General features: G+C 45.7%; 1 pseudogene; it reads left to right on the top strand.

Moving 5' to 3' along the window:
• On the top strand, nt 22,045-22,421 carry LOC102187997 (annotated as a pseudogene).

The raw sequence follows: 26,965 nt of genomic DNA, 5'->3' as shown, positions 1-26,965 counted from the left end.
CAGCTCCTTAGAGAGTCTCTGATAGACTCAAGATGGAAGAGAGGGGACAGGCCATAGCAGAATGCAGGGGATGCTTGAAAGAGGACCCACATTTGTGGACACGCTTTCAGACCACTGAAGATGCCTTTTAAACCAGACTACCGCAAACAAACAAACAAACTGAAAGGAGCAGGCTAAAAGGAGTGTGGACCCTCAAATCAGACACTCCCGGGAACTTTCCTGGTGGTCCAGAGGCTAAGGCTCCATGCTCCCGATGCAGGGGACCCAGGTTTGATCCCTGGTCAGGGAACTAGATCCCACATGCCTCAGTGAAGATCAAAGATCCTGTGTGCCACAGCTGAGACCTGGCACAGCCAAATAAATAAATAAAATGTTTTTTTAAAACATCAGACATGCCTGACACATGCTCCACCTCATCATTCCCAGGAACATGGTCCAATACATTTGGTGATGAAGGCAATTAGAGTTGAGATTCTGCCACTTGGAACCACAAAAGCCCCAGCTACACCCTAAGTCATTTTCCAAAGTCCCAGTGTGAGTTAGCAGCAAATGCAGCCTCTCAACTGAGCAACTCTAGGCCTGTCTGATCCTTTCTCTTCTCCATATTGCCTTCCATGTCCCTCTTTCCCAAAGCCATGCTTATCAGCTCCTCTATCAGAGGCAGGGGGAAGAAAAATGAAGCTCAAGTATTTTGTTTAATGACCAACTGCCTAGAAATGTTCTAAAGCTCGGACTACAATGAGAGGAGTACATCAAAGGACACAGGTCAGTATGGAACAGGTTTGTGAACAGACTGGATGGAAGGAGGAAGAAGGAAATGGACATGGAATCAATGATGCATGTTCTCTCCTCCCCAGAGCCAGGAGAGTTGAAGGTACTATCTTCCAATATTTGCATCCACTTAATTTTTTGTGTGTAATTTTCCTCCAGTTTCTATCTTGGCAGATACAGTACATGTGTGCCCTTGTAGTCACCATGTTCAAGTTCTATAAGATAAAGGACAGAGCACAGGTTTAAGTCCTGGCCTCTTACACTTAGACCCACTGTATAGATGAGACAACAGAGGCTCGGGAAGATTAACAATAACTACTGCTCTATGCCTACCACCCTCCCAGATCTGAAAAGAGAGCAGACTAAACAGAGGTCTGAAAAGCTAACAGCCCCACATAAATGCAAGATGATATTATTCAAGGAGGTGGTGCTGATGTGTCTCTTTGGCTGAATCGTCTTTTTGCTATAGTCTGGGTGGAATCTGGGACTCAATGACACATGGCTGATTTCTATCAATCCTTGTTTGGTTAGTAGTGGTGACAGGTTAAGATTAGCCCATTTCCATTGCACAGACCCCCCTCAACTACCAGGAAAACCCCAGGGATTCTAAAACTTACAGCTCAAAGCACCTATATTCTCCCAAGTCCACGTACAATTGAGGTATAGGATAAAATCAGAGCCCAGTGATAATTCGCAGGGGGACATCTGGAAGGAAGAAAAGTGTTAGGATATAGTGTCATTTGGGAATGCAAGCTTCTATCCTTGGAAAGATTAAGATCTTCGAGAATATACTAGGCAGGACTTTCCTGGGGGCTAAGTGGTAAAGAATCAGCCTGCCTATACAGGAGACACAGGTTCAATCCCTGGTCCAGGAAGATCCCACATGCCTCAGGACAGCTAAGCCCGTGCGCCACAACTCCTGAGCCAGTACTCTAGAGCCGACAGGCCACAGCCACTGAAGCCCACTTGCCTGGAGCCTGAGCTCCGCAGCAGAAGTCACAGCAGTGAGAAGCCCGCACTCCGCAGCTGGAGAGTAGCCCCTGCTCACTGCAACTAGGGAAAAACCCACACAGCAACGAAGACCCAGCACAGCCAAAATAAATACAAAATAAGTAAATAAAATAATTATTTTTTAATATACAGTTGGGGGTTCTTGATTACAAATAATAGAAATGAGCTAAAGGTCATTGTGCTTCATTTGTCCTCCAAAGATGAGTTAATGGAACAGCATTGGGCAGCTCCAAGGATCAACAGGAAGGGTGGATAATCACACTCTTAAGGGAGGACAGCCAAGTTCATGCCTCAGAAACCATCTGCTTAGGGTGACATGCCCACCATCACTTGTTCTGGGACACCACCACCATTGCACTTAAACAACCACTAGATCCTGCATCCTGGGAGTCACTGCAACAAGAACAAGCTCTACACTCTCTGTTTCTCTCTGTCAAGCCTCTTGAGACATAAAGTTCTCCAGTGAGAGCACTGGCTATTACCTAGCCTCCAGGGTTGCAGGAGAATAGGACTCTGGTTCTTTGAGCTTCCTGGGGGCAGTGAGGTTGAGGGGGCGGGGACCAGAAGCCTGCTTCATACCTACCACCCACTGGTAGTAAATCCTCCTAGCAGAGAGAGGGTTGGGATAACAAGTTAGCCAAGATGGTAGCCAGTGTCCCCTCCCCTAGTGTCTTCTCACTCATCCCTCTACTCCTCTGTGAGGCTACAATCAAACCAGCCCTGCCAGACCAGAACTTTCCTTCTGAAAAAGAAATCCTTCAGGAGAGAAAATTCCATGGGACGCTGACTGCAGTGTCTCGTGATTTTCTTCCTGGTGTATTATGTTCGCTCCCACAGAAGGAGACTGCAGGTCGGGAACACACCACCAGCAGCAAGCAGTCTTTCAGTGGGGTCAACCCAATCTTCTTTGGCAATTTAGAGGACCACTGCTCACCACCATTCACAATTTAGAGGTCCATACCACCCAACCCCTGTGGCACCCCACTCCAGTACTCTTGCCTGGAAAATCCCATGGATGGAGGAGCCTGGTAGGCTGCAGTCCATGCTAAGGGTCGGACACAACTGAGTGACTTCCCTTTCACGTTTCACTTTCATGCATTGGAGAAGGAAATGGCAACCCACTCCAGTGTTCTTGCCTGGAGAATCCCAGGGACGGGGGAGCCTGGTGGGCTGCCGTCTATGGAGTCGCATAGAGTCGGACATGACTGAAGTGACTTGGCATGACTTGGCATCCTGTTCACTTGCCCTAATCCTTCAAAAATTTCTCATCCCAACCTCTCAACTTGCTGCCCCAACCTGCCCACAGCCAAGCCCTAAATGAAACCCAGAATTTAGCAAGTGCTCTGATAATGAATTCACACACTGGTGTGAGGCCAGGACTGCCAGGGTGCTAGGTTCAGTCTCACCCCAGCCCAAATACTCCTGCACCAATGTATCTTCCTGTTTTTAACAAAATAGCTCTGCCTGCTCTACAGAACATGCTTGCCCAAACCAGAAACCAAATGCCCCATCTCCTTAGGCTTTTAGCCTCCACCCTGTAAGACTTCCTTGACTGTTCAGAAATTCCATGCAGATTTTCTCACGGACAAATTAAGCCCCTGTGGGAAAGAGAACTAAACTACAGGTGCCCCAGACTCAGTTCCAAAAGCCCTCCAGGAACAGGACTTAGAGGGAGCCAGGGAAAGTGGAGACAGGGTGGCAGGGCTGGGAGGACGGGAAATGAGCTTCTGCCCTTGGGTCAGTTTCCAGGAGTGGTTCCTTTCAGCCAGACTGACTGGGATGCATACAGCTGCCTCCCTGATGGGGTTTCAATGTTTGTTTCTTCTCCAAAGCTGCAGCTGGAAAGGACAGTCATGCAAAAATAAAAACAGGACTAAGAATCCCTCTTCGGCTCTCCTTCAGCCCAAATGAAGTGGAAATGCCATAAACGAAAAATAGCAGAAAAATAATATCATTGGCAAATTAGTCATTCAGCATAAGATTAGTATATAATGTTGCTGAAGGACTAATTGTTTGTTTTTTTTATTGTAGAATCCTGAAGAGTAAACCTAGTCTAAAAAGAAAGAAAGATAGAGACTTTGACATTGTGATGGAAGTGTCTTAAGTCTCTGAGAAAAACTTGAAAGAGATTCTTTAAAATATTGTGATTTCTTTATTAAAGAAGCAATATCTATTCACTGTAGGAAAACATCAAAATTAAACTAAACAGAAAAGTTTCTTTTAAATTAAGTCACAGTTTCCTTTCTCATGAAATGTGCATACCTTTCAAGTTTTTCTCTATGCATTTATTAGCACTTTCTTTTTATAAAAATAATAATACATATCTTGTAATCTTTTCTCTTCTCAGTTTTATCAATAACATCCAATTCAGACTATCATTTTAATTGGTTAGGTAATATACTATCCTATGGATATTTCATATCTAGTCAACAAATTCCTATCATTGAATATTTACAATGTTTCCAATTTTTTGCATTCAAATCAACACTGTAATAAACTCCCCATCTTGTATATACGACTTGGTGATTTTGCCTGGTCATTTCTTAAGAACACATTCCTAGATGTGAAATCACCATTTAACAGTTTATCAATTTGTGACACATATACAAAATTGCCGTCTAGTAGGGTGGGCCAAGTCACATTTCCACCAAGTCAGTAGTTCCTGTCCCCTCGTGCTCCCATATCACAAGTATTGTCACTCTTTTCCTTGTTTCTTAACTAGATCAGGTTTGCTGGATAACTGCTTTCATTTGCTTTGATAAGAGTATTATGAGAATTCCTTTTCCTTTGATTGCATTTGCAACACAAGATTGACTTTAATCATTATCAGTCAGTAGAAGAAAGAGAGTAGGGAGAAAACAAGAGTCCACTCAGGTAAATAAGGAAGAATTAGCAGAAACGTGGGAAGACCAAACGTCCCCTCAAGGGGAGAAAAGGCGGTGTTGGAAAGTGACTTTGGTTCAGATGGTTTCCTTGCTTTTGCCAGTTAGCACCTGGGACCAAGAACACTTTCAGTGCCACCCAAAGTGGCAGGAGGCCTTGGGCCAATGATTAGGCTTATGACTCCATTTTTAATTTGATGCGTCCAATCCAAGTGATGTGTAATAGTCAATCTATGGATAGTGGACACTTGAGTGTTTGCTTGATCTACAAAAAAAAAAAAAAAAAAAAGACAACCCAAGAAACATGATGGAGAGTCTAAGGAGGTTGTGAAACTGGAATGTGTCCTCCCCAAATACCAGACCCCAGCTCTTCCATTGATTAGAACTTTCTTAGTGACACAACCAGAACTCTCAGCCCCAAAATACTAAAGACATGTTGAAACCCAGGTGAAAGAAATGCCATCTTTCAAGTGCTTCTATGCTTATGATTTCGTTCTTATATACTTCACAGGCATCATCTCTTTTAATTCTCACTACAAACTTCTGAGGTAAATTTCATTATTTTCCCCATTCACAGAGAACTAAACTGAAGCTGAGACCATTGTGACAAAGTCAGAACTTGAATCTACCTTCTGTAGCTCCAACCTTATGCCCTTTACACTGTAAGCGTCAGCGGGGCTGTGGTAACACTACTGAGCTCTGGTACAGTTGGAATCAAGTCTCCAACAAGAGCCCAAAGATGGCCTAACTCTTTGTTGCAGCAGATAAGAAAGAGAACACAAGCAGTTGGCAATAATTCAAGTCCATTTCAAGTTCTGAGCATGAGAGAATGGTGTCTCCCTTCAGGAGGGAAGACACTGCAATGCTTACAGGACTTCTGAGAAGTGTTAAGTTAGTCTCTTCAAATACTAAGGGCTGGAGAGGGTATAGAGAAAAGGGAACCCTCCTCCACTGTTCGTGGGAGTATAAATTGGTGCAGCCACTATGGAGAACAGCATGGAAGCTCCTTTGAAAACTACAATAGAGCTACCATATGATTTAGCAATTCCATTCCTGGACATGTAACTGGAGAAAACTCTCATTCAAAAAGATGCATGAACCCCAGTGCTCATAATGGCACTATTTACAATAGCCAAGACATGGAAGTAACCTAAATGTCCATCAATAGATGAATGGATAAAGAAGATGTGGTCTGTGTTTGTGTATACATATGTGTGTGTGGGTATATGTGTATATACACATATGTGTGTATGTATGTGTATATATATATATATATATAATGGAATATTACTAAGCCATAAAAAAGAATGAAATAAGGTCATTTGTAGCAACACGGTGGACCTACAGATTATCAAGTTAAGTGAAGTAAGTCAAACAGAAAAACAAAAATCATATATCACTTGTATGTGGAATCTAAAAAAAATGATACAAATGAACTTATTTACAAAGCAGAAATAGACATAGAAAACAAATTTATGGTTAACAAAGGGGAAAAGGGGGTGAGGGATAAATCAGGAGTTAGATATTAGCAGATACAAACTACTATATATAAAATAGATAAACAGCAAGATCCTACTGTATAACCCAGGGAACTATATTCAACATCGCATAATAAACTATAATGGAAAAGAATCTGAAAAGAATATATATGGGTGTGTGTGTGTGTGCTTGCTAAGTCACTTCAGTTGTGTCCAACTCTTTGTGACCCTATGGACTGTAGCCCGCCAGACCCCTCTGTCCATGGAATTCTCCAGGCAAGAATATTGAAGTGGATTGCCAAGTTTTCCTCCAGGGGATCTTCCTGACCCAGGGATTGAACCCGTGTCTCCCACATCTCCTGCGTTGCAGGCAGATCCTGTGCCACTAGGCCACCGGAGAAGCCCATGCTTCCCTGTTCTGCGTCACGGTGCTGCACGCCTGAAACTAACACAACACTGCAAATCAACTGCAGTTCGATCTTTTTTAAAGTCCGTCTCTTTCAGACAAGTTAAATCTAAACAATTCACACCCAATCGTCTCCCTGGAAAAGCATGTCCCAGGTTCACAAGGCTTGGGAGGAGCTGCTTAGAAATCATGAAGATCACGCAGGGGCACCAGACACTAATGCCGGACACCAGTCATTTTGTCTCCTTCCACAGCAGGATCTCTCCAGGAAGCTCTGAGACGGTCACGGCCACCAGATGTTGCTGAGGGTGAGAAAGCTGGTGCCTGGGTTTTGCCAGAAGTCTACCCTGGACACTGCCGCGCCCACGGGGCTCTCTGACAATCCCAGTGGTGCTCACATCAAGGGCTGCTTCTCCTGTGCTTCAGATCAGATCGCACATCTGCCTGGGCACCAGGGCTCAGAGCGGATGTGACATGGAGACAAAGATTGTCTGGAGCTAAGTGTCTGCTAAGACTAAGTTCAGTCTGGTAGGCTGCTTTGAGGGCTGCTGTCTGAAACATCAAAGCAATGAAAAAATTAAACAAATAAGCCATTTTAAGATGTTCTCCAAGGTGGGCGTGCTCTCATAAGCAAATGCTGGTAGAATTCCATCATCCCATCCACCTCCCTTTCACCCCACCCTCCCCATACTTTGTTGAATTCTCTGCCATTAGCCAAATCCTCTTTCAGCCTAAATTAAACCTTCCACAGATGAAGCTTCAAAGTACTCCATCTCTCAGCCTTCCCAACCTCCCTGAATTTATTTTAAAAGGCCATAAAACACCACCCCTATTCCCACAAAGACAAAGGCCACATGACTCCATTCTTCAGTTCTCCTGCGCTTTCTCAAACCATCCCACATAGCGAACTAGCTCTCCAACTTCCTACAACCTAAGATGCTCGAATCACAGAGAATTCTCGACACTGGAGAGCCTTCTCAGATACCTCCTCTATTCCCCCACACCCAGCATGCACTCAAGTTCACATTCCAGGACAGGCACCGACCATAAGTGCCCCCAGGCCACATCTGCTGATCCGCAGATTCACGCGACACATTGGAAGAACTCAGTTACTCTGTGACTAAAACCAAGCTCAGAAATCTGAGCTTCTCCGCAGTCGGTAGATTCTCTTTTCCTTTTTTAAAAAATGTACATATTATGGCTGTGCAGGACTTTCCTGGCTGCTCACAGGCTTTCTCGAGTTGCAGTGAAAGGGGGCTACTCTTCCTTGTGCTGCACAGGCTTACTGTGTTTCCTTCTCTTGCTGCAGAGCGCAGGATCTCGGCACTTAGGCTTCAGTAGCTGTGGCACGTGGGCTCGGTAGCTGTGGCGCACGGGCTTAGTTGTGGGATCTTCCCAGACCAGGAATCAAACACGTGTCCCCTGCCTTAGAAGGTGGATTCTTTACCACTGAGCCACTAGGGTAGCCCCGTAGATTCTCTCTTCCTCACTCACCAGACTGCCTCATTCCAGCAGATTCATAGACTCTCTGTGTTCTAAGAAAATATAGATCCTCCTGAGATCTTCACAACAGGTAGATGAGTCAGATATCATTAACCCCATCTTATAGGGGGATAAATCGAAATTCAGAAAAACTGAGTGATTGGCCCAGGTTCACACAGCTGGCGGGAGCCTACCTGCAGAGATTGGACCTCGGTTCTTGTCATTATGACCTGCACCAAGATCACACACGTATTCAAAGGCTTTAGAAAAATAGAAACAAGAGGAACCTCGAGCCCGAGGAAAGGAGTAGCAGGGACGAAGAGGTAGCTTTATTGTCAAGCTAAATAGTTGACAATTTACATTATAGGCATTTTGCCATGGCAGTTTTTAAGAAAAAAAAAAAAAAAACTAGTCAGAAGAAGGAAAAAATATATAAGTAGAAAATAATCTCTAAAAACAATTATGTCTAAGCCCCTCCTTCCAGAAAAGACTTTCCTTAAGTCACCCAGGCCAAGTGGAACCATTTCTCAGAAATCTAAGCCACGCTGTGCATCTGCAGCGTGGACAGAGGACAGCCTGGCTGCAGCAGTGGCTTGGTGGGTGGCTCTGGTTGGAAGCACAAACCTCGGCACTCTCGCCTGACTCTTAGCCCTGACACGGCTCACAGAAAAACCCATGCCTCTCCACTGCAGATTTTAAATGCAGAATAAACACCACAAAATCTCCCACCCAAATCTGCATTTGGACCAAAATTCTGTACTGTTCCTGGCAGAGGACAGAGCTGAACCTCTGGGTACAGAGTTGCACAGAACTCTCAGGAGCTCAAAGTACACAGATGCTGAGACCCCTGTGACTGGGAAACCCCAGTCTCACTGGCCAAGCCAGCACTGCCTCTGCAGGGGGCTAGTTGGGGTCAGTAGAACACTATGACCTTGAATCAGGAGATCTTGGTTCTTAATCCAGGCCAGTCACCCACCAGCTGTGGGGCTTTGAACAAGTCACTGACCATCACCAGGTCTCAGCTCCCACATCTCAGGGGTACCAACCCTCCCCAGGCTGCAGAGCTATCCAAAGAACAGTGATGTAGAAATCACAACCAACTTCAGGTCTTTTTATACTTCCTGCTTAGTAGGATACTGGGGAGGGAGTGGAGAGAGAAGATAGACAGATGGATAGAGAGATAGATAGAGAAATACGATACACAGAAAAATAATAATCCAGATTTCTGCACACAGTATGGATAACAGATGTTCTTCCTCAGATGCCTCATTAGCACATTCATCCTTTTAAGATGACATCTACTAATTTCTGGTCCAGAGATTAGGGTATATAACCCAATCCCAGAGAGACAGACACAGCCCAAAGTGAAGATTAAGGATGTGCACTTTGCAGTCCTAACTCTAATTGTAGTGAACTGTATAACCCTGGACTAGTTATTCAATTTCTCTGGCCTCAATTTCTTCATCTCTAAGATGGGAATGTTAATAGTATCATCTGGTTGACTTCAGTTCAGTTCGGTCACTCAGTCATGTCCGACTCTTTGGGACCCCAGGGACCGCAGCACACCAGGCTTCCCTGTCCATCACCAACTCCCAGAGCTTGCTCAAATTCATGTCCATTGAGTCAGTGATGCCATCCAACCATCTTACCCTCTGTCGTTCCCTTCTCCTCCCCTCTTCAATTTTTCCCAGCATCAGAGTCTTTTCCAATGAGTCAGTTCTTTGCATCAGGTGGCCAAAGTATTGGAGTTTAAGCTTCAGCATCAGTCCTTCTAATGAATATTCAGGACTGATTTCCTTTAGGATTGACTGGTTTGATCTCCTTACAGTCCAAGGGACTTTCGAGTCTTCTCCAACACTGCAGTTCCAAAGCATCAATTCTTGGGCACTTAGCTTTCTTTACAGTCCAACTCTCACATCCATACATGATGACTGGAAAAACCATAGCTTTGACTAGACAGACCTTTGTTGGCAAAGTAATGTCTCTGCTTTTGAATATGCTATCTAGGTTGGTCATAACTTTCCTTCCAAAGAGTAAGCGTCTTTTAATTTCATGGCTGCAGTCACCAGCTGCAGTGATTTTGGAGCCCAAAAAAATTGTCTGACACTGTATCCATTGTTTCCCCATCTGTTTCCCATGAAGTGATGGGACCAGATGCCATGATCTTTGTTTTCTGAATGTTGAGTTTTAAGCCAACTTTTTCACTCTCCTCTTTCACTATCTTCAAGAGGCTCTTTAGTTCTTCGCTTTCTGCCATAAGGGTGGTGTCATCTGCATATCTGAGGTTATTGATATTTCTCCCAGCAATCTTGATTCCAGCTTGTGCTTCACCCAGCCTGGCATTTCTCATGATGTACTCTGCATAAGTTAAATAAGCAGGGTGACAATATATAGCCTTGGCATACTCCTTTCCCAATTTGGAACCAGTCTGTTGTTCCATGTCTTGTTGACTTGGTCCTCAAGTCGTGGCAGCTGGTGATGTTATAAAGGAATTCTGACCTGAAGGCTCTGTCCTTCCACTCTCTCTCATATCACACACCCCGGGTTTGACCCTGGGTGTGCCTTGAAGGGTGTGCCTTGGAGAGTCTGCCTCTTTGTCTGTGTCAGACACCTTTTGGAAAAGAGCAGATCTCCTAGGGCAGCCACAGAAGTAGCTCGCACTGCCTCCAAACTGCTGGGACTGCAAATGGCTGCTGGAGAGACTGCCCAGAAAAAACAAGACCCCTGGGGGGACAGGCTGCCTCCATCAGCATCTCCCAGCGAGCTTCTGAGTATGGGGTCCCCTGGGCTCAGTCTCTGACCCATGTTCATGTTCACTGACACCATTGTCTGTCACTTGTCAGCGTAAGGTTCTGACTCTCCTAAGCCCTAAGAGGCAAAGGTTGCACCCACCAAATGGAAACAAGTAGTTGTTCTCAAGACTTTGGTCAAACTCGCAATTTGAATTCACATAGTGACCTTTCTCCCACCACAACCTTCAAAGTTCTATTCTTCCTTTCACTTAGCTAGCCTGTAATTGGCAACACAGCCCAAACATAGAACCCCCGACAGTCAAAATTCCAAGCCACCTTAAAGACAGACCATCTGATCCAAAGGCTTCATTTTCCTGTTGGAAAAAGCAAGTCCCAGGAAAGTAAAGTGACTTGTCCAAGAGGATACGTTCGACTCGAGTGTAGCATGGGGATCTAGAAAAGTGGCGGTAACTCCACGACTCTCTCTCTGGAGAAAATACAACCACAAAGAGGGAGGAGGCCCTTGGGGTGTAGAGGTGGTTCTGGTTGAATTTCAGGGGCACCAGGGAAGGGTGGGTGGGCAGGGGACCAAGCATTAGGAGACAGTGTCGCTGCTTGACTCAGCCTCTTTCCAGCTGAACCACTCAGGGCTGTCACTTCACCTCTCTGTGGGGCTCAGTTCTCTTGTATTAAATGGGCACCCTCCCCCAAAACACCTCTCAGGGCTTCCTGGTAGCTCAGTTGGTAAAGAATCTGCCTGCAGTGCAGGAGACCCAGGTTCGATCCCTGGGTCAGGAAGATCCCCTAGAGAAGGAAATGGCAAACCATTCTAGTATCCTTGCCTGGAAAATTCCGTGGACAGAAGAGCGTGGTAGGTTGCAGTCCATGGGGTTGCAAAGAGTCGGGCACGACTGGGTGGCTAACACACAACATACCTCTCAGAACTACTGCGAGGAGCCAATGAGAATGTGTCTCAAAAAACCATGAAGTTCTACGTATGTACAAATTCTGCCCCTCTGCACAGCCACCTTGAGGATTGGGGAAGAGTTAGGTATCCTCTCTGAGCTAAGCCAAGGCCTGGGGCAGGGTCGGGCTTAGGGGAGTGGGGGTTCTCTCAGTCAAGGGAGCCGAGTACCCCAGGCTAAATCATGTCATGCAAGCAGGGCTCAGGTTGTGTGTGTCTAAGCAGCTTTGATTTGAAAAGATTAGGAGGGCAGTGGAGTGGAAAGAAAAGTTGATGAGGCAGCAGAGCCCTGCCTGCAGTACCACACTGCCCTCTGCAGGACACCAGGGAGAGGTACCCAGGCTGGGCTGGGGCAGGCGAAAGTAATTCATACCGTGCAGGGTCATGGAATCCATTCCCCTGCCTCCATGCAGTGCAAGCAAGCCCCCTCCAAGTTGAAGCAGGGACAGAGACCTGCCCCATCTAACCCTCAGCAATCTGTTCAGCTGGCCTGAGTCTTCCACACGTTCTTCTGATGCCCAGCATTCTCCCATCAGCACTCTGAGGAGCCGGCAGACAGGAGGCCTGGGCGTTTCTCATTTTGAAGCCAGAATCCAGACAGTTCTGGGAAACAGAGCAGCCCCTGACTCACAGTGTCCTCTCTGCTGCAGAGTGCAGTGGTTTCTCCATACTCCAGACCTACTCCAGTCCATGGAGAAAGCCCCCCTGTGGAAGGAGTCCTGACATGCCTGAATCAAGGAACCAGCCCTGCAGGGTGCAGGGATGAACCAGACCTTCAGTGACTCAAAATCATCAGACACAGACCTGAAACTGACCTGGGAATTGGAGGGAGAGATCCAGGGGCCCAGAGCTCACACAGTGGCAACGATGTCATCAGTGGCCTTGCTTAGCCAGACCTCCCCCACCCCCAGCCCATTCTCCATCCTTTCCCTGGTTATTCAGTTCAGAGCAGGGCACCCTGCAGCTGGCTCAGCAGCCTCCAGGCGTGGGCTCAGGCCACGCTCCCCGTGTGCCCTGGGGTGGCCCCGGGGAGTTGCTGCAGCCGGCCCAGCCATGTGACGTGAGTGATTCACACGCGCAGACGTCCAAACCAGCTTCTCCATTCTTCCTGTCCCAGGCCATCACAAAAGGCACAGTCTCGGCTGCTGGGGCTGGAAAGCCTTCAGCACAGAGCTGCATTGTTCCCAGGGTCAGGAGGGGCTGAAGGCTGAAGGGAATTAGGAAGATGGGGAGCCTGGGCCCAGGGTGGTTTTCCATGTGGCATATGCCCCTCATGTAGGCCAAGCCCACTTCCTGTCCTGGCTCCAGTTCCAGAGCTCAAGTTCACATCACCCTCCTTTAGAACTGACTTTGAGTTGGGTTGTTGGTTTCTTTTATTTTCCACTCTCTGCATGTGTGATTTTAAAAAAAAAATGTACGTGCTGTTTCCTTTCTTCTTTCCAATACATATCATTCGTTAGAGACCACAGCGTAAATTTGGAGTCCAGCAACTTGGTCTTTGGGAGCATGCTTTATCCATTCTCTCCTGGGCCCTAACCCCTGACCAAACAGAGCCCAGGAAGGTGGATGGGACTGGAGGGTATGAGTGAAAGGGAAAGAGAAGAATCTGATCAGCTTTAATAGGAGGGAAGGGATGGAGATGGGAGGATGAAGTCAAGATTGGGGTTATCAGGGATTTGGGAAATTATTCTAGTTCTCCTGATTCTCAGGTTATGAAAATATTCTACTCTGGGTTGTTGAAGATAAGTCCCTAGTAAATAAACACTTGGAATTTCAGGGCTTTTAGAGGCAACCTGGTCCCATTCTGGTCATCTGAGAGGTAGCCCCTCCTCTAGAGCACGCCCACCACAGAACAGCTCCAGCTCCTTTAGAAAGTGTTTCTGAATATCAAGCCAGAATCTGTACCCTCTGTGGTAGACTGTAAAAATAGCTATCATCCTAGACTCCTGCTTCTGGGCCCTTCATATGTTACTTTGCAGGATTTTCTTATGACTTGCTTTGACCAATAAAATGCAGCGAAAGTGATGCCATACCTAGACTGCAGCCTAGACTTCAAGGGGTCTTGCCTATGTCTACTCTCTTTCTCTCGGAACCCTGTCAATACCATGAGGATGAGATCAGGGTAGCATGCTGCAAGATGAGCTAACGCAAGGAGGAGAACTGAGTCATCCCAGCTTGGACCTTCCTAGACTAGCCAGGCCACAGCCAACCTGCTGGCTGACCACGGACACACCAGTGAGATTAGCCCAGCTGTTCTGGGTCAGTAGAACTGCCCTGATGAGCCCAGTCTAAATTTCACATCCTCAGAATCATGAGCTAAATAAATGGTTAAGTCACTAAGTTTTGGAATGTCTTCCCATGCTGAAAATGTAAACTGATGGTCCCATAATAACCCTCCAGGGTTGTACAGAACAGCATCCTTCAGTCGCATAATGTCCACTCACCAGGAACTCTGAGCACCCAGCGCTCAAATATTCTGGTCTTTCTAGCCCATTTTATTGTCAATTAAGAGAAACCAAAAGATCAAAGTGACGGGGGTACTCAAAATACAATGAAAATACTTAAGTCAATTAGGCTTCTTGAAGTCACTTCTTACCCAAATCTAAACTGTCAAAAAGCCTCCAAAACAAATGTCCCTGGCAGGTTTCCAACAAAGCCCTGGATCCATGGACCGCAGCAATGGGAAGGTGGTCAGAGCCTGCTGGTTTCCAGAATATGCCACGTGGAGCAAGCACAAATGCACAAAACTTGTTCTTGGGGTCTGACGGGGAAGGTCTCCATTCCCACCACGGGAGTTGAACCAGGCCAATGGCCGGCCCCATTCTCAACCAGACACGGAGGGAAGTGGTGTTGTGGGCAACGGCTGCCATCTGTGGATTTTCTGGCTGAAAACTTTGCTACAAAGTTTGCCAGTTTCAAACAAGCCCTTGCAGCTGGGTTTCCTGTTTTCTTTTTGCGCTCCCCGTGTGTCACGGCACAATTATTCTGGGAGATGTTCTCCAAATGGACACGGTCTCCAATTTTCTTTCCCTAATAACAGTGTGGGAAATAGGGGTGAGGGAGGCAGAGAGAGGAAGAAACCCCAAACCTCAGAAAAGGATGAAAACATTTCTAAACTCTGTTTCAACAATGAGAAAATCAACTTCACCAAGTCACAGCACATGGCCGTCTGCTCATCCAATCTGGTCCCCTACTCTGGGCAGGCTATGGAGAAAAGAGAGGCTTTGGGAAAATCACAGGTGTCCGCTCTGTTTTCATGGCATCAAGGATATTTGGAAATCTGCTTCCCAGAGAGTCTAAAATCCCCAACATGGCTTCAGTGGCAACAGGGTCAAGTGGCTGGTGGTGGACTCCTGGAAAGCTGTCCACCAACAATTATTTTTCAGCTCCTAAGAACACTGGCCGTGGCTCAAAACAGAACAAAGAAAAGAATTTCTTTCCCAACTCTTTTCTCTCCTCCACCTGACAAATGCCTCAGCCCCAGTCCCCAAGCCCATTCTTTTTCATGGCCATGTAAGAAGCGTAGAGATTGACTGTGCATGTTTTAAAGGTCTTAGAGCTGCCTTGCTTTAGGATTTGGGATGAAAAGCTGAGGATATGTCCGTGTGTACATGAGGATATGATAAGTGTATCCATACTTTTATGCATGTGCATAGGTGTCTACAAGAGTGCCTGTCACGTGTGAGTGTGGATTTAGGCCAATAAATGTGTCCAGAACACGCGAATTTGGTACAAATGCCCATGTGAGCCCATGAGTGTGTGCATTTGCTGGTGGCATGTGAGTGAAGCAATTGTGCCTGTGTGTGCATGTGAGTACCTGCAAGTATGTGCACATCCCATACATATTTCCCCGACATGCCTGTAGGTCTGTGTTCCAGGTGGGAGTGCCTGTGGGTATGTGCTAGTGCACGCCAGCCTGTGAAAAAGTGTGCCTGTGTGTGTGCACATGTCCTTCACACAAACAGGGCCCCTCGTCCCCCCATCTCCTCTTCCCTTCCTACAAACTCACAGCAGACTTTGCCTGCCTTCTTGGGGATCTGCCAGCTGATGGCAGGGGTCCCTCTCTTGGGAAACAACACTCCTCGCCCGCTCATTTGTGTCCCATAAGGGCTCCAGGCTCCAGGCTCCCGCCCTTAAATGGCAGCCCAGGCTCACAACGGACGACTTTCTTAATTGCCCACGATGCTTGTGGGTGCAGCACAAACACAACAGTAGCTATTAGGCTGGGCGCGCTGGAGCAGGGCTGCGTTTTGCGCCTGTGTGAATTTAGTGTTCCTGGGAGTTGAGAGGCCAGAGCGGGTTACAGCCACCGAAAGGCTGTTATTATGGCCTGGCACAAGCCTACTGTCAACTTCTGGAGACCCTGAGGCACTTTCACCACACTCCAGTATTGCAACACCCCTAGAATTTCCAAACCAGGGCACCCCCTCGGCAGCATCTTCCCTGCCCCATGCATGCGCTTTCTGTTTCTCTTTCTCTCACTCTCCCCCTCCACAGCCTTTCTCTCTCTCTTTCCTGTTCTCTTTGTCTCCATTCTCTCTCCTCCCTTCCTCCCTTCCTCTCCCCTCCCTCTGCCACTCCTCAGGTTCTCAGCTCACAGCAGCAGTCTCAAAGTTGGACAAAGACCAGAGCATCAGCCCGCTCCCCACCCCCACCATCAGCTGCATCTTCTCTCTCTCCTGCCTGCCCCACCCGACCCTCAGTCTCTCCCTGTGGTCCCCATCCAGCCCATTCCTTCAGAGTTCTGGGTCCCAAAGGGGAGATCTGCTATTTACACTTCTCTCCAAGGCTGTGGGAAGGTTGGCGTGGCCTGGCAAAGGTCTTTCTTGTTCCTGTATTTCCCTCTGCTCACCCTATTCTAGGCACACGTGACAGGCAGTGCTCAGACCCCAATCTCCTGCCTTTGTGACTTTAGCTCACACAGGGGAAAGAGACAGAGAAGAAATGCAGAGAGACCTAGAGGGCGGGCTGTGGGGCCTAAACCTGGGGCTTCCAGGCCCATCACTTAAGGCCCAGAACTTTCTCCCTAGGCACAGAGGAAGGACAATAGGTTTGAATATTCCAGTTGTGGCGTTTGAAAGAATTAAGAACAACAATAGCAGACTGCCTGATTTCCTCCAGAGAAGTGGGAGAAGTGAGTCAGGGAGAGCAGAGCAGCAATACTTTATTAATATAAATGGCTCAAACTATACTCCTTCACACTGCTCATCAGAAATGTTACTGTTCAGCCACTAAGGCATGTCTGACTCTTTGCGACCCCATGGAGCGCAGCATGCTAGGCTTTCCTGTCCTTCACCATCTCCTGGAGTTTGCTCAAATTCATGTCCATTGAGTCAGTGATGCCATCCAACCATCTCATCTTCTGTCACCCCCTTCTCTTCCTGCCTTCAATCTTTCCCAGCACCAGGGTCTTTTCCAGTGAGTCTATTCTTCACATTAGGTGACCAAAGTATTGGAGTTTCAGCTTCAGCATCAGTCCTTCCAATGAATATTCAGGACTGATTTCCTTTAGGATTGACAGGTTTGATCTCCCTGCAGTCCAAATTACTCTCAAGAGTCTTCTCCAACACCACAGTTCCAAAGCATCAGTTCTTCAGTGCTCAGCTTTCTTTATGGTCCAACTCTCACATCCACACATGACTACTAGAAAACCATAGCTTTGACTAGATGGACCTTTGTTGGCAAAATTATGTCTCTGCTCTTTAATACGCTGTCTAGGTTTATCATAGCTTTTCTTCCAAGGAGTAAGTGTCTTTAAATTTCGTGGTTTCAGTCACAATCCACAGAGATTCTGAAGCCCAAGGAAATAGAATCTGTCACCGTTTCCCTTTTTCCCATCCATTTGCCATGAAGTGAACGGACCGGATGAATGTTTATGAATGAATGATGAGTGAGTGAGCGAATGAATGAATGAGAGACTACGCGGTTCCCCTCCCGAGAGACTCCTGAAACCACAGGGTTGCTAAATCTGGGTGATGTCTCCTCAAAGTAAGGAAACGTGCGAAGTGACATCAGCTAGGATTTCCAACAAGGGGAAACAGCAGTCCTTAGGTAAATCCCACTCATCATTGCACCCAAGTTTCTTCATCTCCATAATGAGTCTCCACAAGTGATCTTAATTCATCTTCCCAACTTGGACATGATCAAGATGAAGGAGTTTCAGTCTCTTTCATGGTTTTGATCCCATGAGCACAGCATCCCCTCTGGTCCTCGTCATAGCTAGGACCACTGGAGGCTCCCAGGTGGCTGCACAGCCTCCTTGGCACAGCTGGAAGAGCATGGGACTGGTGACGCAGATGTCCAACCCTACTGCCCTTCCCGTTTTTCCCACCTTGCCAGGTGTGAGGGGCACTATTTGGCTAATTTTGAGGCCCTCTGAAAGTTTGGGTCCCTTACTGCTAGTTGAGACAAACTCCGAGGCCTACATCTCACTCCCTCATTCCTCAGAGGGATCAAGCTAAATTCTCTCCCACATATCTTTGCCTGACATTTTATCCTTGCTTGACTCCTTCCTCTCCTCTGTTCTGCATGCACCCTTCCCTCTCTTTTGCCAGGAGTCCTTTGTTAATAAATGACTTGTGAACTAATACTCATCTCAGGAACTGCTTCTGGAAAACTGATGTGAGACAACTACTACCCAAATGATAATGCCTACAGTTAGAGGATATAAATAGAAGGGGTAATTGAAACCTCCCCTCCATCTAAAGAGGGTAGCCACTCTCCATCTGTTTGTTCCCAGCAGGAATGGCAATCATCCTGCAAGATACCCTGATTATTTTAAAGGAATCCATAGTTTTGCAGAAGGTCTCGTGGTTTTTAAGTGTAAGAAACATGTGAGATCAGTTTTTAAACACTGTGCACAAACAAAATACATCCACAGGCTTCATTCAACACTCTGACCACATCCATTGGGTCAAAGACTCCAGTGAAGAAATTATTGAGGTGACTTCTACACCCCCTTTCAAAAGAGCAGGAAAATGTTTCCCATAATGAATGTGGAACTGACACAGATGCTAGAATTGAAGCAGTTATTATAGCTGTATTCTATGTTTTAAAAGTTCAGTGGAGACATGCAAGGTATTTTAAAAGACTCAAATCAAACTTCTAAAGGTGAAAACCAAAATGTCTGAGATGAAAAATACACTAATGAGTATATATGGGAAGTCAACTAGTAAACATGACAACATAGCCATAAGAGCTATCCAAAAGGACACACACAGAAAAGAGAGTTTTAGAAAAATGGCCAGAGCACTAGTGAGTTACGGGGCACATTCCAACAGCCTGATACACGTACAATTGCAGTCACAGAATCTGGGGGTAGGGAGAGAGGACAGAAGAAAAATTGAAAAAATACTGGCTGAAGTTTTTCCAAATTTAGTGAAAACTACAAAATCAGGAAACCCAAAAAATGTAAAGCAAAAGAAAGGTGAAGAGAATCACACCGCAGAATTAAATTGCTCAAAACCAGTGATAACGAGGTAATCTTAAAAGCAGTAAGAGGGAAAAAAAAAGACATATTATAAACAAAGGAACAAAGGTCAAGATGTGAGCAGATGTCTCATTCAAAATAAATCACATGAGAAGGCAGTAGAATAATATCTTCAGAGTATTGGAAGGGAAAACTAGAATTCTATACTTAGTGAAAAACTTCCTTCAAAAAATGGATGAAATAAAGATGTTTTCAAGCACAAAAAGTTGGAAGAATCCATTACTATCAGACTTATATAGGAAGAAATGTTAAAGAAAATCTATCAGGCAGAAGGTAAATAAAACCAGATTGAAAATGAATCTCCCAAAGGCATGGGGAGCATCAGGAACAGTACATCATGTCAGACAAAAAGATTAACTCAAAATGAATTACAGACCTACAGAAAACAAATCTGTAGGACCACAGATAGAGAAAATGTGGAAGAAAAATTTTATGATTTCTTAAACACAATACCAAAAATACAAGCAATAAAAGCACAAATTGATAAACCAGGCTTCATCAAAATTAAAAACACCCTTCAAAATCAGGATGAAAAGATAAGCCACACACTGAGAGGAAATATTTGTAATTATTTACTGTCTAACTATTTCAATACAGATTCATATCGAGAACTCTCAAGACAAAATAATAAGAAAATTAACAACCCAACAAAATGGACAAAAGGTTTGAACAGACACCTCCCCCTGGAGAAGATACATGGATGACTAAGAAGCAAACAAAGAGAAGAAAAGAAGGTCAGTATCATTAGTCACTGGTGCGCAAATTAAAGTGCAAATTAAAACCACAATGACATGCCATCTGTTATTAATATATGGGAAATGTGGTCTGCTATTGAAGGGAAGGAGTCTATTAGATTCAGGAGCTCTAATGTCCTAGCCAGAGAAGGCAATGGCACCCTACTCCAGTACTCTTGCCTGGAAAATCCCATGGACGGAGGAGTCTGGAAGGCTGCAGTCCATGGGGTCTCTAAGAATCGGACACGACTGAGTGACATCACTTTCACTTTTCACTTTCATGCATTGGAGAAGGAAATGGTAATCCACTCCAGTGTTCTTGCCTGGAGAATCCCAGGGACAGAGGAGCCTGGTGGGCTGCCATCTATGGGGTCGCACAGAGTCGGACACGACTGAAGCGACTTAGCAGCAGCAGCAGCAGCAATATTCTAGCAGCCTAAGTAAGAAAATCAAAATCTAAGCCTGGAAATGCCTCAAGGTTACAAAATCCAAACACTAAAGAACAAGCAATCAGAACCAGCCAATTAGCCTTTAAACAATAGCCAATCAATATTTTCTTGCTTTGGCTTCTGTGAAAATCTCTCTTGAACTTCTGTTGTTGGAGCACTCTTAAGCACTTCCCATTTGATGCTGCCCAAATTTATTTTTGCTCAAATGGACTGTTAAAATTTTAATATGTATCATTATATATTTCAAAACAATGAACAACTATTCAATGGCTAAAATTAAAAAGATTGACCATATCAAGTGTTGATGAGGATGTTTTGAAAAACTAGAATTCCCCTAAACTGCTAGCGGGATTGTAAAACAGGACAAGCACTTTGGAAAGCAGTTAGGCAGTTTCTTTAAAAATTCAATATTATCTACCTAATGATCCAGCCATTTCACTCTTGGGTATTTACCCAAGAGAAATAAAAGCATATGTCTATACAAAGACTTGTACATGGATTTTAATATCAGCTTTATTTGTAATAGCCAAAAACTTGAAACAACCCTTCAACAGGTGAATGGATAAGCAAACTCTGGCATATCCATATGATGCCATACTACTAGAAATTATCAGAAATGAATTATTGCTATGCACTATACCATGGATGAATCCCAAGATAGTATACAGAATGAAAGAAGCCAGACAGGAGTATATATGATTGATTATTCCATTTATATAAAGTTCTAGGAAATTCAAACTAACCCATGGAGATATAAAGTGGATCAGTGACTGCAGGGGAAGAGGAGCAACAGAGAAGAATTGCAAAGGACCACTAAGAAACTTTGGGGAATTACGGACATGTTTGTAACTTAATTATGGTAGTGGTTTCACAAGTATATGTGTGTGTCTAAAGTTGCCAAACTGTACACTTTAAATACAGGCAGTTACTGTATGCAATTATACATCAATAAAGCTATTTTTTAAAAAACAGTGTCTGAAAAACAAAACCCATTTCTGGCAGATGGTGGGCATTCAGTAAATATTTGTTGAATTAAAAACAGAAAGAAAAGCATGGTTACAAAGAGTGAACGGTTCCTCACCTGGATATCCTTGAAGGAAAGAGGTTGGCCGGGGTGGGGTGGGGGGATCCACTGCCCATAACCCAGCCCCACGATGGTACCAGGGTTCATTCATCCCTCTGCACAGGTTTTCACAGCAATCCAGCTGATGGTAATTTATTCCAAGTTTATTTAATTAATATTTATGAAGAAATGAGAATGTACCTGAATTTCCACCAAGGACCAGACCTATGTCAACTCTTTATTATGTATGGTCCACAAAAAAGTCTGCCTTCTATCAAGGCATAATACCTTACATAGGCTAAAGAAAAATAAGTACTCATCCCTTACAACAGAAGCATAAATATACTATAGGCCAAATATGATACGCAAGTGGGCCATTTGTTCGTAATGGCTCTGCACCAAGATCTCACTGGTGTTTACCAATAACCTGATAGTAAGCATTCAATACATTTCTGTGAAGCCCTTTCCTCCAGGTAGAAACCCTCAGATGACCACTTTGGGGTCTCATTCACAACCCTGTAGCCAATGGCAACTTCATTTCTGTTTACTTATATTAAAAGCATTTCCCTCTTCCAACTTCGCTATGCCACCCAAGGATGACAAGAAGAAGAAAGATGCCAGAATGTCAGCCAAGAAAGGCAAGGATCCAGTGAACAAATCTGGGGGTGAAGCCAAAAAGAAGAAGTGGTCCCAGAGGCAGAGTTCAGGACACGCTTAATAACCTAGTCTAGTTTGACAAAGCGACGTACGACAAACTCTGTAAAGAAGCTGTAACTCCAGCTGTCGTCTCTGAGAGACAAGATTCGTGGCTCCCTGGCCAGGGCAACCCTTCAGAAACCCCTTATCATGCATATACTTAGTCAAGGACTTATTAAACTGGCTTCAAAGCACAGAGCTCAAGTGATTTACACCAGAAACACCAAGGGTGGAAATGCCTCAGCTGCTGGTGAAGATGCATAAACAGGTCCCACCAACTGTACAGTTTGAAAATTAAAACTTTATTAAATTTTTTTTAAAAAAAAGCATTCCCACTCGCCAACACACGCTTATCTCACAAGGATTTTCCCAGCGCCCCTGCGGGAGTAGGTAGAATACACACATCATTGAGATGAGAAAATGCAGACAAACAGATGAAGCGACGTGCCTGGTAGGACACAGCCAGGCCCCAGTTGGAGCCTGGGTCACACGGCTGCCCACATGGCCTGCCAGCAAAGTGGGGGGAGGAAGCACCATCTCCAGCGTGGGCCTCACAGAAGCCATGACCCTCACCAGCTCTCAGGTTAGAGGGGATGTCCTGTGAGGTCATCCCCAATGTCCCAAGGCCTACGAGCCACAGAGACTAAACCCCTGCCTTTGCTCGCTCATCAGCTGATAAAGAAGAATCTGATTACAGATGGGGCCAGAAGATTCCATGGGTCTGGAAGCCAAAGTGGATGCCTTTTGTCCAACTCAGCTCTTGTCTGCGGAGCCAACAGGCAGTTTAAATAGATCTCACATGACAACTGTGCTGGGAGCCCAAGGTCAGGGAAAAACGCGGCCACAAGACCTGCCACTTGGGACTGGGGTCTCAGAGATGGGAGGTTTCTCCAAGGAGAAAAGATGGAGGAGGAGGGCTGGTCTCACAGCACAAGCCCTGGACGCCTCGTTCCAGCCTGGCATTTCAGCAACACAGGCTCTCTCCCCTACAATAAGGCCAAAAGCCAGGGAGGTCGGTTAAAACACCAAAGGCCAGCACATTAAGTACTGCACCCCTTATCTCCAAACGACTTTAAAATCAACCACCCAGATTCCAACAGGGACATGCAGCTCCAGAATTCAAGAAATAACTCAGGAAGCTGATGGAGGGTGGTGACCAAGATTACCAGCCATGATGTCAGACAAACCTGCTTTTAGACCCTACTCTTCGTCTTCTTAGCTGTGCAACCTCAGGCAAGTCACTCTACCTCTCTGAGCTTCCATTCCTCATATAGAGAATGCGGAGGGTGGAAATACCTACCTCACTGTCTTACTATGAGGATTCAATGGGTTAATGCATGAGAGAGCTTAGTAAACTGCAGGGTCTGTAGTAAGAGCCCCCTAAATATTACTTGTAATTATTGTACTGATTGGAGACAGAAGTAAAGGAAAGGGACAGCCTGGCCTTTTGCTGGACCAGACTCCATGGAAGAGGGAGGGGATAGAATGAGGACCCAGGAGACACGAGGCAGAGGGATCCAGAACAGAGCACGTGGATGCTAACAGTGCCTGTGGAAGGCCACCAGACCCTTCTTCTGCTGTCTAATTATTATTCTCTTTGACAGATGATGAAACTGAACTCAGCTGGTTTCATGGCAGGCCCCCCAGCAGCTCCAGTTTCACCACAGGGCCCTCTGGTCTCTCCTCCACTCTTTATCGAGACTGGATCCCTTCCCATCTGGAGAGCCACTGGGGACAGGAAGTGCCTTTCAACAAAACCTCTTCCAGCCCAGCTCAGAAAACAGCTGACCTGCTCCTGCTTCCATGCCGCAGCACCTGCAAACTTGCACTGGTGCTGCACCGTGAGACCTGCATGAATGACCCCCTGTCGGGAGAGCCCCACAAACCCAGCAGCCCACCGCCCTGTGCTAGAACAGTGCACAGACATTCCAGCCTTGATTCGACCTCTGTGTGTTGCAAGCCAGCCTCAGGCAGCTCAGTGCTAAATAGACTCTTGTGGTGAGAGTGTAGAAAGGTACATAGAGATAAATCACTCTGGCCCTGCTCACCAGGAGAACAAACGCCACCCAAGTCACAGGGTTGGCTGCGGCAAGTTTGTCTTAGAGGCAGTGGCACAGATAAAAGGCTTCGGGAGTTCCAAGAAAAGGGAGTGGAGCCTTCCAGCTGGAGGGCAGGAAGCAGGCATTTGACCCAAGTGGCATTTCTGTGCCCCAGGCAGCCAAATCTATGGGGATTTAGCTCCTGACTTTCCTGGAGGAGACACGGGAACAGGTGATGGAGGCGGCTAAGAGCATTTCTCTAAAGACCTTGAAGGGGATCCAGAGCCCAAAATGTGGGCAGACTTCCTCAAACCTTGCTCCATCCTCAGACTCTGAGACTCCCCATGCCCCCTGCCACACCCCTAAGAGCTCCCAAGAGAACCTGGCTGGATTTGTACACAGAAAGAGTCTCATTCAGGACTTGCCGTGACTATGAAGCCAGAATGACCAGGAGAGAGATCTGAGATCTTATACACTCATGCTCTCAACTCACCATAAGTGTCTGGGCTCGGGGCTCCCCCTCTCATTCCTCAGTCATTCCACAAGCATGAATGACAGCCTTCTACTCCCCAGCCCTGGGAATCATTTATTAGGTGGAAAGAGATAGGGTACAGAGGACAGAATGGGAAACTCAGACTTTGCATCTCCCTAGAACCTCTCCCAAACAACTCCAGGCTTCTCACATCCTCTAATTCATTTATGCATTCTTCAGTAGACAAATATTTCTTGAGCCCTAGCTCTTCACCAGGCCGACAGTCTCCTCCTTTTTCCAAAGTTTACTATTATTGCTTCTCAAATTGAGGTGGACTAACCCTCTGCCACAGAAACATGAAATTGTTGTAAAATGAAGACTTCCCAGGAACCCTCTCACCCCACCCCACACTGTGTCAGAACCTCACCAGTAAATCTGGGACCACAGACAGAGGCAGCTGTCCACCCACATCCTGCTCCTGGGCGTGTGATCTGTGCAAGCACGTGGGGCGTCAAGCTCAGACAGGTTTCCCAGAGGGTTTGGTGACCTGCTGTCACCATCTTGTAATTTTCTTTTTTTTTTTTTGAAGAATAGTTGCTGATGTAGTTGCTGTTTAGTCACTAAGTCATGTCTGACTTTTTTGCAGCCCCATGGACTGTAGCCCTCCAGGCTCTGTCCATGTAATTTCTTAGGCAAGAAGACTGGAGTGGGGTGCCATTTCCTCCTCCAGGGGATCTTCTTGACCCAAGAATTGGCAGGCAGATTCTCTACCACTGAGCCACTAGGGAAGTCCATAGCTGCTGTACATCATTATATAGGTTACAGGTATACAATACAATGATTCACAATTTTAAAGGTTATACTCCATGTATAGTTATTATTTTTAAATTTCCTACATTCCCTGTGTTGTACAATATATCGTGGTAGCTTATTTTATCTGTTTGTACCTCTTAATCCCCCACCTCATGTTGCCCCTTCCCCCTTCCCTCTCTTCACTGGTAACCATTAGTTTGTTTTCTGTATCTGTGATTCTGCTTCTTTTTGTTATATTCACTAGTTTGATGTATTTTTAGATTCCATGTATAAGTGATATGATACAGTATTTGTCTTTCTCTCTCTGATTTATACTGTCTTCCAAGTCCATCCATGTTGCTGCAAATGACAGAAGTCTGCTCTTTTTATGGCTGAATAGTATTCCATTGTCTATATTAATACATATACAAAACCTTCTTTGTTTATTCATCTGTTGATGGACACTTAGTTCAGTTCAGTCGCTCAGTCGTGTCCGACTCTTTGCGACCCCATGTATCGCAGCACGCCAGGCCTCCCTGTCCATCACCAACTCCCGGAGTTCACTCAGATTCACGTACATTGAGTCAGTGATGCCATCAGCCATCTCATCCTCGGTCATCCCCTTCTCCTCCTGCCCACAATCCCTCCCAGCATCAGAGTCTTTTCCAATGAGTCAACTCTTCGCATGAGGTGGCCAAAGTACTGGAGCTTCAACTTTAGCATCATTCCTTCCAAAGAAATCCCAGGGTTGATCTCCTTCAGAATGGACTAGTTGGATCTCCTTGAAATCCAAGGGACTCTCAAGAGTCCTCTCCAACACCACAGTTCAAAAGCATCAATTCTTCGGCGCTCAGCTTTATTCACAGTCCAACTCTCACATCCATACATGACTACTGGAAAAATCATAGCCTTGACTAGACGGATCTTAGTTGGCAAAGTAATGTCTCTGCTTTTGAATATGCTATCTAGGTTGGTCATAACTTTTCTTCCAAGGAGTAAGCGTCTTTTAATTTCATGGCTGCAGTCACCATCTGCAGTGATTTTGGAGCCCCCCCAAATAAAGTCTGACACTGTTTCCACTGTTTCCCCATCTATTTCCCATGAAGTGATGGGACCGGATGCCATGATCTTTGTTTTCTGAATGTTGAGCTTTAAGCCAACTTTTTCACTCTCCTCTTTTACTTTTATCAAGAGGCTTTTTAGCTCCTCTTCACTTTCTGCCATAAGGGTGGTGTCATCTGCATATCTGAGATGATTGATATTTCTCCCGGCAATCTTGATTCCAGCTTGTGTTTCTTCCAGTCCAGTGTTTCTCATGATGTACTCTGCATATAAGTTAAATAAGCAGGGTGACAATAGACAGCCTTGACGTACTCCTTTTCCTATTTGGAACCAGTCTGTTGTTCCATGTCCAGTTCTAAATATTGCTTCCTGGCCTGCATACAGATTTCTCAAGAGGCAGGTTAGGTTGTCTGCTATTCCCATCTCTTTCAGAATTTTCCACA

This window comes from Capra hircus, chromosome 2 (genome assembly GCF_001704415.2).
Source record: "Capra hircus breed San Clemente chromosome 2, ASM170441v1, whole genome shotgun sequence".
NCBI classification, from domain to species: domain Eukaryota; kingdom Metazoa; phylum Chordata; class Mammalia; order Artiodactyla; family Bovidae; genus Capra; species Capra hircus.
Note: the sequence above shows the minus strand (reverse complement) of the source record. Positions and strands in the feature narration are given on the sequence as shown.